Raw genomic sequence first — 12,072 nt, 5'->3', positions numbered from 1 at the left:
ACCTCAGCAGCCAAACTGAAGAGTGTTTACTAAACACAGGGTTTCAGAGAGGGCAAGCACAAGTGAGGCAGAAGGATGCTTAAATTTTCTAAAAGGTTGTATTTATTTATTTTATTAGCTAAGCTACTCACAAAAGTCTAGGATCATCTTCAAACACAAGCAGTACAGCATCTTGGATAGTCAGAGACCAAGGGACCAAGGAATACTAACATTTATAAAGACTCTTGACTCAGGTGGGTTCTGGTTAACAGGTGGCTGTGGCGAGTCAATCCCAGGAGTTTCATTGCACATAGCCTGGAATGGCTGATTCTTGGGAAGCTGTTTACTAGTGTGATTGGGCTGGTTCACAAAAGTCCTTCTTGGGCATTTGATAAAGAGTGCAGTAAATGTGTAAGGTGGCAGTGGGTTCTAGTGTGCTAACTCTGCCCTCCATCACTGTTCCCATTACCTTCCAACTTGTACAAAATGGTGCTATAAACCTAATTTATCACAGGCACAATCCAGGGTAAACAAGGCATGCTTAATTTCCACTGAAGCCAGTGTATGAACAAACCTGCTTATCCATCCTATTAATTTAACCGGCATTTATATATCTCCATAGCGCATTCATAAATTTATACCCCTGATATGTGGCTTATACTGGGTAAATGCTCTCAAGATGGTAATGGTAAAAATCCCTGTTTCAAACATTTAATAAAAACAAATTATTAAGCAGTTAGAAACGAAGGACCTCCTTTTCAGGCACGGTTGGCAAATAATATTAGCACTAAGCAAAAGGGCCAAGTGAAGCCAATCAAACCTGCTGTTATATTGTATTAGTTCCCTTTTTTATTATTATGACTCAGTAATTCTAAAAATGATTTTGCTTGGTGTTTTTGCTTCCTGTTGTAGACGCAGAGTTAATGATCTCAGATATATCCAATATAATTGGTCACAGAATCATTATATCTGAGTTAATTATCTTTCTGCCTCTTGGCAGTTTATCGTCAATAACCAACAAGAATAAATCACTGTTAATCCTAAGGTGGATTTGCTTATGTGAAAAGAGTTATGAAAATACATTTAACCTTTAAGATGCTGTTAGTGTCTGCATATAATTGGTGAAATACTTAAGCGCTAATGGGCATCTTGGGTTCAGTCATCCGTCAAAGAAGTTCATCAGTCAAGGATTCCGCAGCGTATCTTGCAGCATATACAAGCTGAAACAAAACCACCACCCAACCCCCACCTTGAGGCATCGCAGGTGTACAGCACTCACAATGCAGCCAATATATTAACACAGCTTGCCGGAATTCTGATGTAATGGATTTTGCTGTTGCAGCTCTCTTTTTCTTCCAACATGCTTTACAGGCCAGCAGGTAGGTGCAGGAAACAGGGTAGCAAGAGTGATTATCAGCAGCTTTACAACTGAAGCGTTGCTTCTGTTTACAACTGAATCTCTGCTCCTCCACACATATCCAACAGAGACTTAACACTAGTAGAAAGCACTTACGTTCCGACAAAGTTGGGGAACCTGATTCTGCAGCTCCAGGGACCTATCTCTCACTGTTCTGTCAGGTCCCCCAATCCTGAGGAGCAGCTGGAAGGCAACAGGGGCTGCAGTGGGTAGGGGGATCAGTAACACTCGGGTGCAAGCAGAAACGCTTGCTACAAAGCCACCACTGGATAAGAAGTTCACTTCAAATTGTGAAGTGTAAATACATCAGAAATCACGGGTGTACACATATTACTTCTACCTTGGGGTGGGGTGGGGAGAAGCCATGGACGGACTGGGTGTGCAATGGGGAACCCAAATGGCCATGAAGGGAAGGAGTTAACTGAGGGGATATACTCTGCTTTGTTGCTCCTGGGCCTTTGCTGCATCTCTCCTAGGCAGGGTGAGACCTGAGTCCCAGTTTGCCTTTGCTTTAGCATGCCTTGCTCTAAGGTATGGGGAACTGGCAAAGGATGATAATGTGTGAAAATGTCCCTTTCTGCCACAGTGAGGATGGTAGAAAATGAGCAGGAAGTTTGATTCTTTGCACTGTTGGGTCTAGAACCAGTTGTGCAATGTAGCTGTGATACATCAGTAATGTGACCCTTTACCCCTTGAGAATCTGGTCATAATTCTTTCAACCGTCATTTTAGCTATACTGATCCTGAATAGATATATTTAATTACAATGGTGTGAAGTGGTGCTTTGGCATAGCAGCAACGGCAAGTGTTCTAGCATTACAAAGTTATACCTTTTTAACACTTCTGCTCCTAAGATCATAATATTACTCAGTATTTCTTTAACGCTGCCTCCGTTAACTCCAAAAAAGCCTGCTTCCTCTGCCTGCTAGCACTGTCAATTATCCTGCCATGACCTTGGCAGTTAAATGCTGTTGGCTGGAGGCTGTGTGTGCTGCTGTTGGTTTGATATGGCATGAAAATGCTGAGAGAGTTCACAAGGTCAGAAAGGAGGAATGGTTTTCCCTGAGATCATCCTGCCTCCTCTTCTCTTGGACTCCCATCTGCACCCCGGTATTCTGCACAGTGCTATTTTTCTAGAAAAAGAAGTGCCGAAACTCACCATGAACACCTCTTTCATTCTCTTAGAACCGCAATGGCATCCACCTTAGTTCTGGTGAGTTCTGGCTGGAAAAAAGCCCCAACTCTGCAAGAGAAGAAGGGAGAATGATGTCCCTTTCTATTGGTTTGCATCAACCCATTTTTATTCTATATTTCTTTTGCAAACCACCTATATACATGGGATGATGACTTGGTACAAGTCAGCCACTAAAAGGTAAAGGGTAAAGGGAACCCTGATCATTAGGTCCAGTCGTGGCCGACTCTGGGGTTGCGGCGCTCATCTCGCTTTATTGGCCGAGGGAGCCGGCGTACAGCTTCTGGGTCATGTGGCCAGCATGACTAAGCCGCTTCTGGCAAACCAGAGCAGCACACGGAAATGCCGTTTACCTTCCCGCCGGAGCGGTACCTATTTATCTACTTGCACTTTGATGTGTTTTCGAACTGCTAGGTTGGCAGGAGCAGGAACCGAGCAACAGCAGCTTACCCCGTGGCGGGGATTCGAACCGCCAACCTTCTGATTGGCAAGTCCTAGGCTCTGTGGTTTAACCCACAGCGCCACCTGCGTCACAAGTCAGCCACTACCTGTCCTTTAATTCAGCAGCAGCAACACCTTGCATTGAACTGGTATTAAGGGTCACACAAGTGGAAAAGTATATGAGTGTATATGCTTTTCTTGGGCTGGATTAGCCTTAGTGAGTGATCGGTCTCAGAGAGTGTTCAGACAAGCAGTTTGGATTGCAAGGTATATAGACAGTACAATGAATACCACTGGTCTAGAAAAGGTGGCGAGTGGCTGCAGCTACTCTAATCCTTTAGACCACTGCAGACAGTCCATTCCCCCCCGATCATTGACATCAGCTATATTTAATGAGCTGGAACAAAAGCAGGTCAATGCAATATATAAATACACTGTTGGAGGAATGCCAAATGCCTAGGGTTATTGAATACTAGTACTGTCTGTATATGGATGCAATCAGAAATCTAAAGGATAAGCAGTCATCTTACCTTCCCCAACACTGTCACATCACTTCCCAGAACAGAAATTATTTTGACCTGCATCTTGAACTGCTTGTAAATCTAAGTGGGCAAAAATAAGTGTTTATTGTATGAAAATACATTTGTTGACATCTAGGAACCTGGGTTTGCAGAAAGCCTAAATTACTTCCAGCATTTTGGAAGGTGGATACTTTGGCTGCAAGAAACCTATTATGTAGAACCTAGGCTATGAATGTAAATAAAGTCTTAACATTACAAATTCTTTAGGGGGTTGGTGTTTTTCTTCTTGGCAGGAGCAAGCAAGTGGTTCTGCCTTGCAGAACATGGCCACTGGATTCCAAATATGTACCGTATTTTTTGCTCTATAAGACTCACTTTTCCCCTCCTAAAAAGTAAGGGGAAATGTGTGTGCGTCTTATGGAGCGAATGCAGGCTGCGCAGCTATTCCAGAAGCCAGAACAGCAAGAGGGATCGCTGCTTTCGCTGCGCAGCGATCCGTCTTGCTGTTCTGGCTTCTGGGATTCAGAATATTTTTTTTCTTGTTTTCCTCCTCCAAAAACTAGGTGCGTCTTATGGTCTGGTGCGTCTTATGGAGCGAAAAATACGGTAACCTTCAACCCTTTACTGTCTTCCTAAAGGGGAGAAATGCACACTTTTAAATAGGCATGAGATATAGAAAAAGGCACCTCAGATTAGGTTTTGAACCAATTAAAACTACTCTAGCTACTATTTCATACAGGACAAAGGGTAATTTGACACATCAATTTGATTGACTCTAAAAGCAAAACAGACAAGGAAAATCTATAAGTTTCTCACAGTGTTCAGTCTGCTAGGAAACACTTAATTGAATAGCATGATGATTAAAGAGCTAAGTATGAATGGGTTCCCTTACCTGCTGTAGAACAAGTAAACTCTTTGGTTCTCTTGTATTACAAAATGCACACGCTTTGGTCAAGAGACGTGCCAACATTAATATACAGCACAACATGCATTTCTGTCCATAGTCTTCCCCTGCCAGTCATTTGAAAACAACATGGAAGAAAAGGGAGAGAAAAAGAAGGAAGCAGCAGCAGCAGCCGCCACATTTTCAGACTGATGGGTAAAACAGAAAACTTTAAATACATACATCGCTAATAAGGGACTTATTTATGGGAGGGTCCTAGGGACCACTGACCTGTGATCCACATGGGCATGAGTTACCTTACTCAGCAGGATACGTAAATATGAGAGCTGGAGGCGCTATCAATGCTGTCAGGCAGAACTCAGACTAGACCAGGAGGTCTTGAGAGGGTGCTATGCACCAGCCAGTTCCAAGGGGGATCATTCATTGTGTCTAAGCGTTCTTTGGCAGCAGATGGAACATTATAATGAACCAGTCTGGAATGTGTTTTATTCTAGCTGGGTTTAAGAACTTGGTAGTTTGCCTTGTCTAGTCTAAGTAGGGTATATTGTGCATGTTAATGTCTAATGCTTGCCTAAAACACACAGCCTTCACCCAACAAGCAACTGCTTGTTGCTCTCAAATCAAAAAGAACCACTGCCTTTGGCAAGCAAAATATTTGCCATAAGAGATCCCACTACATGATCTAAAGTCTAGAGCTTTGTGATTAGAAGGATCTAGAGGACAGTTAAGCAGATATTTCTTCCTGGAGCACTTTGGTAATTCCGTAAATGAAATTAATATTAATTAATCAACTTTTTTTGTATTTATATACTGCTCACATGCCAAAATTACTTCTAAGCAGTTTAGAAGTATAAAACCAGTTATAAAATCCATACATAATTAAAATACACAATAAAATAATTCTATCAAAACATTTTAAAAGCCCATGTACAATATAACAGGACTACTGAGTTTGGTCAAAATTTGCCAAATGTTTTATCTGACTGACTATTGTCTCTGTTCTTCCAGGCCCCCATCACAAACCATTATGCTGTAGTTTGCTTTTAGTCTTCGTTACATTCCTTATAATGACAAGAAGTAAGTCAGTACTCAGCAGCACCTTGGGACTAATGGCTAGAAGAGGTTAACTGCCTTTGGCTCTGCTTATAGCTATCAACTCCTCCCAGTCCATCATTAATCCACAACCTTACCCTTGATCATTATTCTCAAAATCAATACCAGACTCATCATTAAGCAGATGAGTACCAGGCAAGGTGGCTAGAAGACGATGGCTGTGGAGCTGGAAAGTAAATTAGGTTGTTCTCTCTTGGTAGTGAAATAATTTCTCCAGTTGGTTTGCAGAAATTGGTTTTGCAGCATACATACATGATCTGGAATTTTGACTTTGAACACACACACACACACCATTGACACTTATTAATAGGTATAGTTATCAATCTTTCAGAATGTGAGTAAACTCAATAAATGGCCTAAATATATAATAATGGATTTTGCATCATGTTCATAGACATCATTCCATTAGTGGCGTATGGAATAAAAATATTAATGCAATCCATTTCCTAACCATCAAATGTGGTACTGGGGATATTGTGAAAAGCCACTATGCAACACAATCAGAACATATAAATGTATTCAGAAATAAATTAAATTAAATGTCTGTATTGTTAATACAGAAGTCATATTGATCCAGTGAGGAACTTCAGTGCATTCTTCTATACAGCAGTGACAGTTGATGGAAGTTCATATAATCTAATCATTATTTCTTATTATTATTTAGCAATAACATATTAATCACCTTTCTAGTCAATACAGGAGGTGACATGCTCCCTATAGAAACATTAGCTACTAAAAATAAAATAAAATGATACGATGCAATATTTTTAGCAGCCTTCTTCAACCCGACACCCTCCAGATATTTTAGATGACAATTCCCATAATCTCTAACCATAGACCAGCAGGCTGGGGAAGACTGCTTTAAAGCAACAACAATAGAGGATCTTTATAAAAGTAAGAGGCCACCTATAGAAACTCATTAAAAGCATAGTGTAGTGTAACAAATAAAAATGAGCAAGCTACAAAAAGTTGGCCAATTAAACTATGATCAGGAATATATCAGTGGATTTACCAGCCTCTTCATTTGCATTCTCAGAGGTTTCTTTAGTACTATTATTCACGGTTATCATTTGCCATCACTTAAATAGTTATTTTGTAATTCTAGGCATTTGGAAGTGCTTCAGTTTCTCAGATTCTATGGCCCAATAGAACCATAGAACTGGAAGGGACCACGAGGGTCCAACCCCCTGCAATGCGGGAATATTTTTGCCCAATGGGGGGCTCAAACCCACAACCCTGAGATTAAAAGTCTTATGGTCTACCAACTGAGCTATCCTGCAGGCTAGAGCACTTTAAGCCCAATATTAGAACCAATGGAAAATCCTGTTGGTCAAAGCTAAGCATCCATTGTACAAACAGGACCCAGAAAATTAGCTGATTGTGCTGTGATTTGCACTTAGGATCAATGCCTGTCTGTCTGACTCGTGGGTGCATTGACTGTGATCTGCAGGATTCTCTCTTGATTCTTTTATTGTCATAATCAGAGGGTGAACAATTCTGCCTTCAGTTTATTCGTATTGACTTCTGAATCACATAGAACTTAACTTAGCTGTCAAGCTTTGTCAAAGGCTCGAGTGAATTGGTTGGACATGGCACTTGGGTAGTGAAGCACAGGGAGTTTTACTTTTTAAATGGAGGCAAGTTAATCTGGTAACTACCTGGAAAAAATCCAGAATGTCTCTTTTAAATGGGAAAGCGTCACTTTTGACTGGTCTACTTAAGGTCAAACATCAAGTCAAGAGATCTGAAGGCTCCTTGCTGTCCCGTGAAGCACCCTGTCCATATTATCAGATGGACAAGCAATCACATCCAATATGTCTGGTCACTCTTTCAGAATTCATACTCTGGTGAGTGACCTTCAGAAGTTCCTCCTCAAGGGACTGGAGTTCAGTTTTGTTCAGATCAGTGTACCTGATCCTGGAAAGTCTCTTGGGCAGCAGTGACTTCACTGATTTTCAGAGACAGACTCCAAATGACATGTTTGGGCTCTGGGGTACAATTCAGCTGAGATGTTGCTCTCACATAAAGAATTCCATTCAGTGCTATAATCATGGGCTGACTGGTAAATGTTTGGTGCTGGGGATTGGCTAATTTCTGGGAAGAAAAGCACTGAGTGTCTGACGCTGAGGAGCTGGGGGTTGTTAAGATAACAAAGACTGAGGGAAAGACCCTGGTCATGTATATGAAAGGAAATGATGAGGCAAATAAAAGCTAAATTGAAAGCCTGGGGGCAGATTCTACTCTGCCTTTACAAATAAATTATTCTACTTCTAAGAACAAGCAGGTCTATTGCTACATGCAAAATAATATTAAAAATGCTGCTAATTCTTGCATATATATGGTATATATCTTCTAACATAATCATGTCCCCAGGGTAGCTAACAGAAATGTAATAAAACAACACATGATAATTTTTTTTAGCAAAAATAGGTAAAAGACAAAACAAACCCCAAGGCTGCAATCATGTACACACGTACCTATGAGTAAGTCCCAGTTAGCTTATCACGAAACATACATGGTATAGCACTATTAAACAGAAACAAACATATATGAGTAAAAATGTTACCACTTACTATTTTCAAAAAGATTAAACGAGGTACGGTTCCCACCAAAATCTGGCAAAATAAAATTATGCATGTGCCACCCCAGACTCTGTTTGCACATATTGATGTATATTTGACCATGCTCATATATTTGAACTGGTTCCTGGTCACCACATTCTGTTTCTTGCTATATAGTTTCTTCCCATAATTTCATTCCATATACACTTTTTCCTACGGCTTACCTTCCCATCCCCTGTCACTTTGAAGCATCATTGCAACAATATTTATTTTTCTGTGGCAGGACTCACATAGATTTTTTTTTAATCCAACCTGTGCAGACATGTCTTGAAAAAACATGTGGTAAGTTTCAAAAGATGTCATATAGAAATGCAAAGAATTCAGTTGCAGGATAACTGGAGGGAGAGAAGGAGAAAGAGAGAGAGATTGACAAGCTATCAAACATTCAGGTATGCAGTTGGTTGCAATAGGTCCTAAAGAAGTAAAAGAGGTAGAAAACATTTTGCATACTGTAGATCTGGCACTTCAAAAACAAACAAACAAATAAACAAACCTCACAACATCTCTGCAGCTCCAATCTAAACTGCTGGACAAAATTCCAAGAGGCCAGACTAAGATCATGCAATTTCCCCCTGCCACACAAGATCAGCAGCCTTGAAAGGGTGTCCAGGTAGAACAGAAGCAGGCATCATCAGACAGTGATTTTCAGAGACTATTCCCAAGTATTATATTACTGTTAAAGTCACCTTTCCATTGCATGTTTCTTTTAAAAGATTAACGAGTGGCTCTCTAACTTTGGGGAAGGAGGACTTGTCTACTGTAGGGACCTGGGAGTGAGGGAAGCAGAAATCATGTTTCTGGGAATGATCAGATCTTGAGAGAGATAGTAGCTTTCAGTCAGACCAGCCAAAACATGATTGGATTAATAAGATTTCCCTCGGCAATGGACCTTCACTGAGCCATACCTGAGGTGAGGTGGCTGCAGTTTTACTGCATATTTCACTTGAGAACCCGTGACCCTGAGTTTAAGAGCCTCATGCTCTACCCACTGAGCTATGTAGGTGGAATAAAATTTGAAACAAACTTATAGCAAACAGGTTAACAAGTTGCTCAGGAATAGGAAAATGACAACTTTGAAAATGATTGAGACCAAGCCATGCCAATAAAAAAAAGAAGAGGTTGCATTAAGAACTCGTTTGCACTACAGGGTATTGTTGGATAAGGATATTCATAACTGTAATGCTTGTTGGGATATTTATAAATTTGATATTTATTTTGTTTTGTTTTTGCTTCTCTTTTTTCTTTAAGTTCTTAGTAGTACAATAAAAACAGAACTGTGATTTGTGAAAAATATATCATCTACAGCAGTTTACAGGATGACCACATTTTTTAGACAAATTACTTCCCTTTTTTTATTTAGAAAAATACATATATATCATTATTATTATTTTTTTAAAAATCAGTTTACAATGGTATGTACATAAAACCACGAAAAAAAGACATTTTTTCCCCTAATCGGAAATCAGCTAAGTATTCTGGAAATATATATATTTAATTTCCTTGCATTTTCTCTACTAGATCAGTTTCTCCTAGTTGCAATCCACATGTTCTGGCAGTTGCCCAAAGCAATAATATGACATTTAGTAAGCAAAGTATCAAATTAACCAAAGAAAAAAGGGAGGGAGGAGGAAAAGGAAAACCAGAAATGGGAGCATAAAGGAATCTCAGATTCCTGACATCTTGATAACACAATTCCAAAGACCAAGTAATAGATCTGGCAGGAAATAAATGAAGGAAAATGAAATGAAGCCAAATCAAATGCACACTAATTATTGAAATTTGTTTAATACCCATATGTGCAGGAAGCAAGAATCCAAAACAGCCCAGACTTAGGTAAAATTAGTTGTAAGAATTGCTGAGTTTAGCAAGACTTTCTTCTAGTTAGTGGGCTTAGAACTTGCAGCCTTCAAACTTTATATTGGAAACTAGAAATCCATTGTAAAATAAATGGATTAATATTTCAGTCCAAGGTGACAACGTTAAACCACAGAGATTTTTTTCCAAATAGAAGATGCTCCAGCAAGGAGCCCATGTTTCTTTTTAACTGCCAGAGCTGACTTCTGCGGCAATTTGCAGCTCACGTGAAGCATGTGAAGAAAATCTAAGCAAGGGTCAGTGCAGACTGAGTAATATTTTCTGGGCACAGGATCAGCACTTAAGAAGCTGCTGGGTCAAAAGTAGATGCCTTGTCTATATATAGATAGATAGATAGATAGATAGATGAATAGACAGACAGACAGACAGACAGATAGTAAGTATGGATTATATAATCAACCACTGATGAGTACAATGTGAGTTAGGCAGCATGCCCTTGTCTGGAGTGGAACATGTAATTCTAGACTGTCCCTTACTTAGACATCCAGTCCTAAAAGTATGCTAGCAAAAGGAGTTGCAGGAGGAAAAGGAATGGCATGCACACTCATGCAAACAAACACACAAAGCACATGTTCTGAGAAGAATATAGTGCATATAAATTGGACTTCCGCTAATATCTATCCACATTAGTGGGCATAGGTTTCCTTCTCTGTACAGGGTTGCAATGCACCATACCCAACTTATTCACACAATCCCTTCACTTTCCCCCTTTCTATGCAGCCTCCCCCCCTTTTTTTTGCCCTTCACATTTACAGTCTAAACAACTGGTATGTTTTCAGTGTTACATCTGGACCCTCTGGGAACACTCAAATATCATCACATCGCCAGTGTGGCTTCTGCCCCTTGCACACTCCAGTTAATCATAACCTCAGGGTTGGTATATTTTTGAGGGCATTTTCACAAGTGGCTTTAAGGGTTGACTTCTCTCATGATGGCTGTGCAATTACATGCTGGAAACTCACAGAACATTTGGTTGAAGGCCCATCTGGAAGGTGGGTTTACTTTTGCTTGATGTGCTTGTTTGGTCACCTGTGAATTAACATGCTGTCTTCTGAGCACACCTGCCTGGGCCCTGGGCCCTTGCTATGATGGAGCACTTCCAAGTGGCTTTGGCAATCTCTGCAAGAGGACAGGTGCTTGATTTGCTTAAAAATGTGTGCCACAGATACCTGATTCGTACCTGGGATGTTTAGCCACCCAAAATCTTCCCAGTGGTCTAAATTTTAGGTTCACGTTCCTGTGTTTAGAAGCTCTGCTCATAAGGAAATCCCTGAATTATCTAGTCCCCTCCAACCCAAAAAATGTGAGTTAGAGGTAAAATGATGGACGTTCATAAAATTATACATGGCATGGAGAAAGTGGATAGAGAACAGCTTTTCACCCTGTCTAGAATTCATGGACATCCAATGAATCTGAATTTTGGAAGATTTAGGATAGGTAAAAGGAAGTACTTACTCACGCAGTGCAAAGTCAAACTATGGAACTCATTCCCCAAGGAAGCAGGGATGGCTACTGAAGGAATGGGTTTCCCAAACCCCAAAACTGACTGTGCAGGCAGTTTGAAACTGCACCAAAATCCCTATTTTTCCTTAGCTAAAATGCTTTAACTTGAGCTCTTGAGCCAAAACCCAGCTGTATACAGCTGTGCTCGGAGCCCTCTCCTTTATCAGTTTGTGATGGCAAGTATGGCCTTCACTGTACCAGTAGAACAGAGAAGACACGTCTGTTCCTTATCTTACGTCCTGACCACAAAAATGCACAGACCCAGTCTGGGAACAGCGCCAGAGTGTGTTCTCGGAGATGATGACCTCTTGCTCCAGGAGCAAGAGTAGTAACAGGAAGATCCTTTTATGGTCAGAAATACAGGAAGGAATACCCTTTTATGGTTAAGAATACCAGAGCAGGAACATATGTGAAGTCAACCTGCGTACATAGGCTGACGTGGTTGGATTCCTGGGGAAGGAGGGAGAGGGTGCCTGGAGGATATATATACTGAATGAAACTTCTCAT

General features: G+C 40.5%; 1 long non-coding RNA gene across 1 annotated transcript; it reads right to left on the bottom strand.

Moving 5' to 3' along the window:
• Nucleotides 1-427: 427 nt before the first annotated feature.
• Nucleotides 428-3,865, bottom strand: LOC308458478. Its single transcript, XR_013977460.1, has 3 exons — nt 3,559-3,865; nt 2,555-2,638; nt 428-1,579 (listed from the first exon to the last, which is right to left on the bottom strand). It is a non-coding gene; the product is annotated as an uncharacterized lncRNA (long non-coding RNA).
• Between the last annotated feature and the right edge of the window lie 8,207 nt (nt 3,866-12,072).

Source organism: Podarcis pityusensis, assembly GCF_964106645.2.
Source record: "Podarcis pityusensis genome assembly, chromosome: 11".
In the NCBI taxonomy this organism is placed as follows: domain Eukaryota; kingdom Metazoa; phylum Chordata; class Lepidosauria; order Squamata; family Lacertidae; genus Podarcis; species Podarcis pityusensis.
This window is presented reverse-complemented; position numbering and strand designations above follow the sequence as displayed.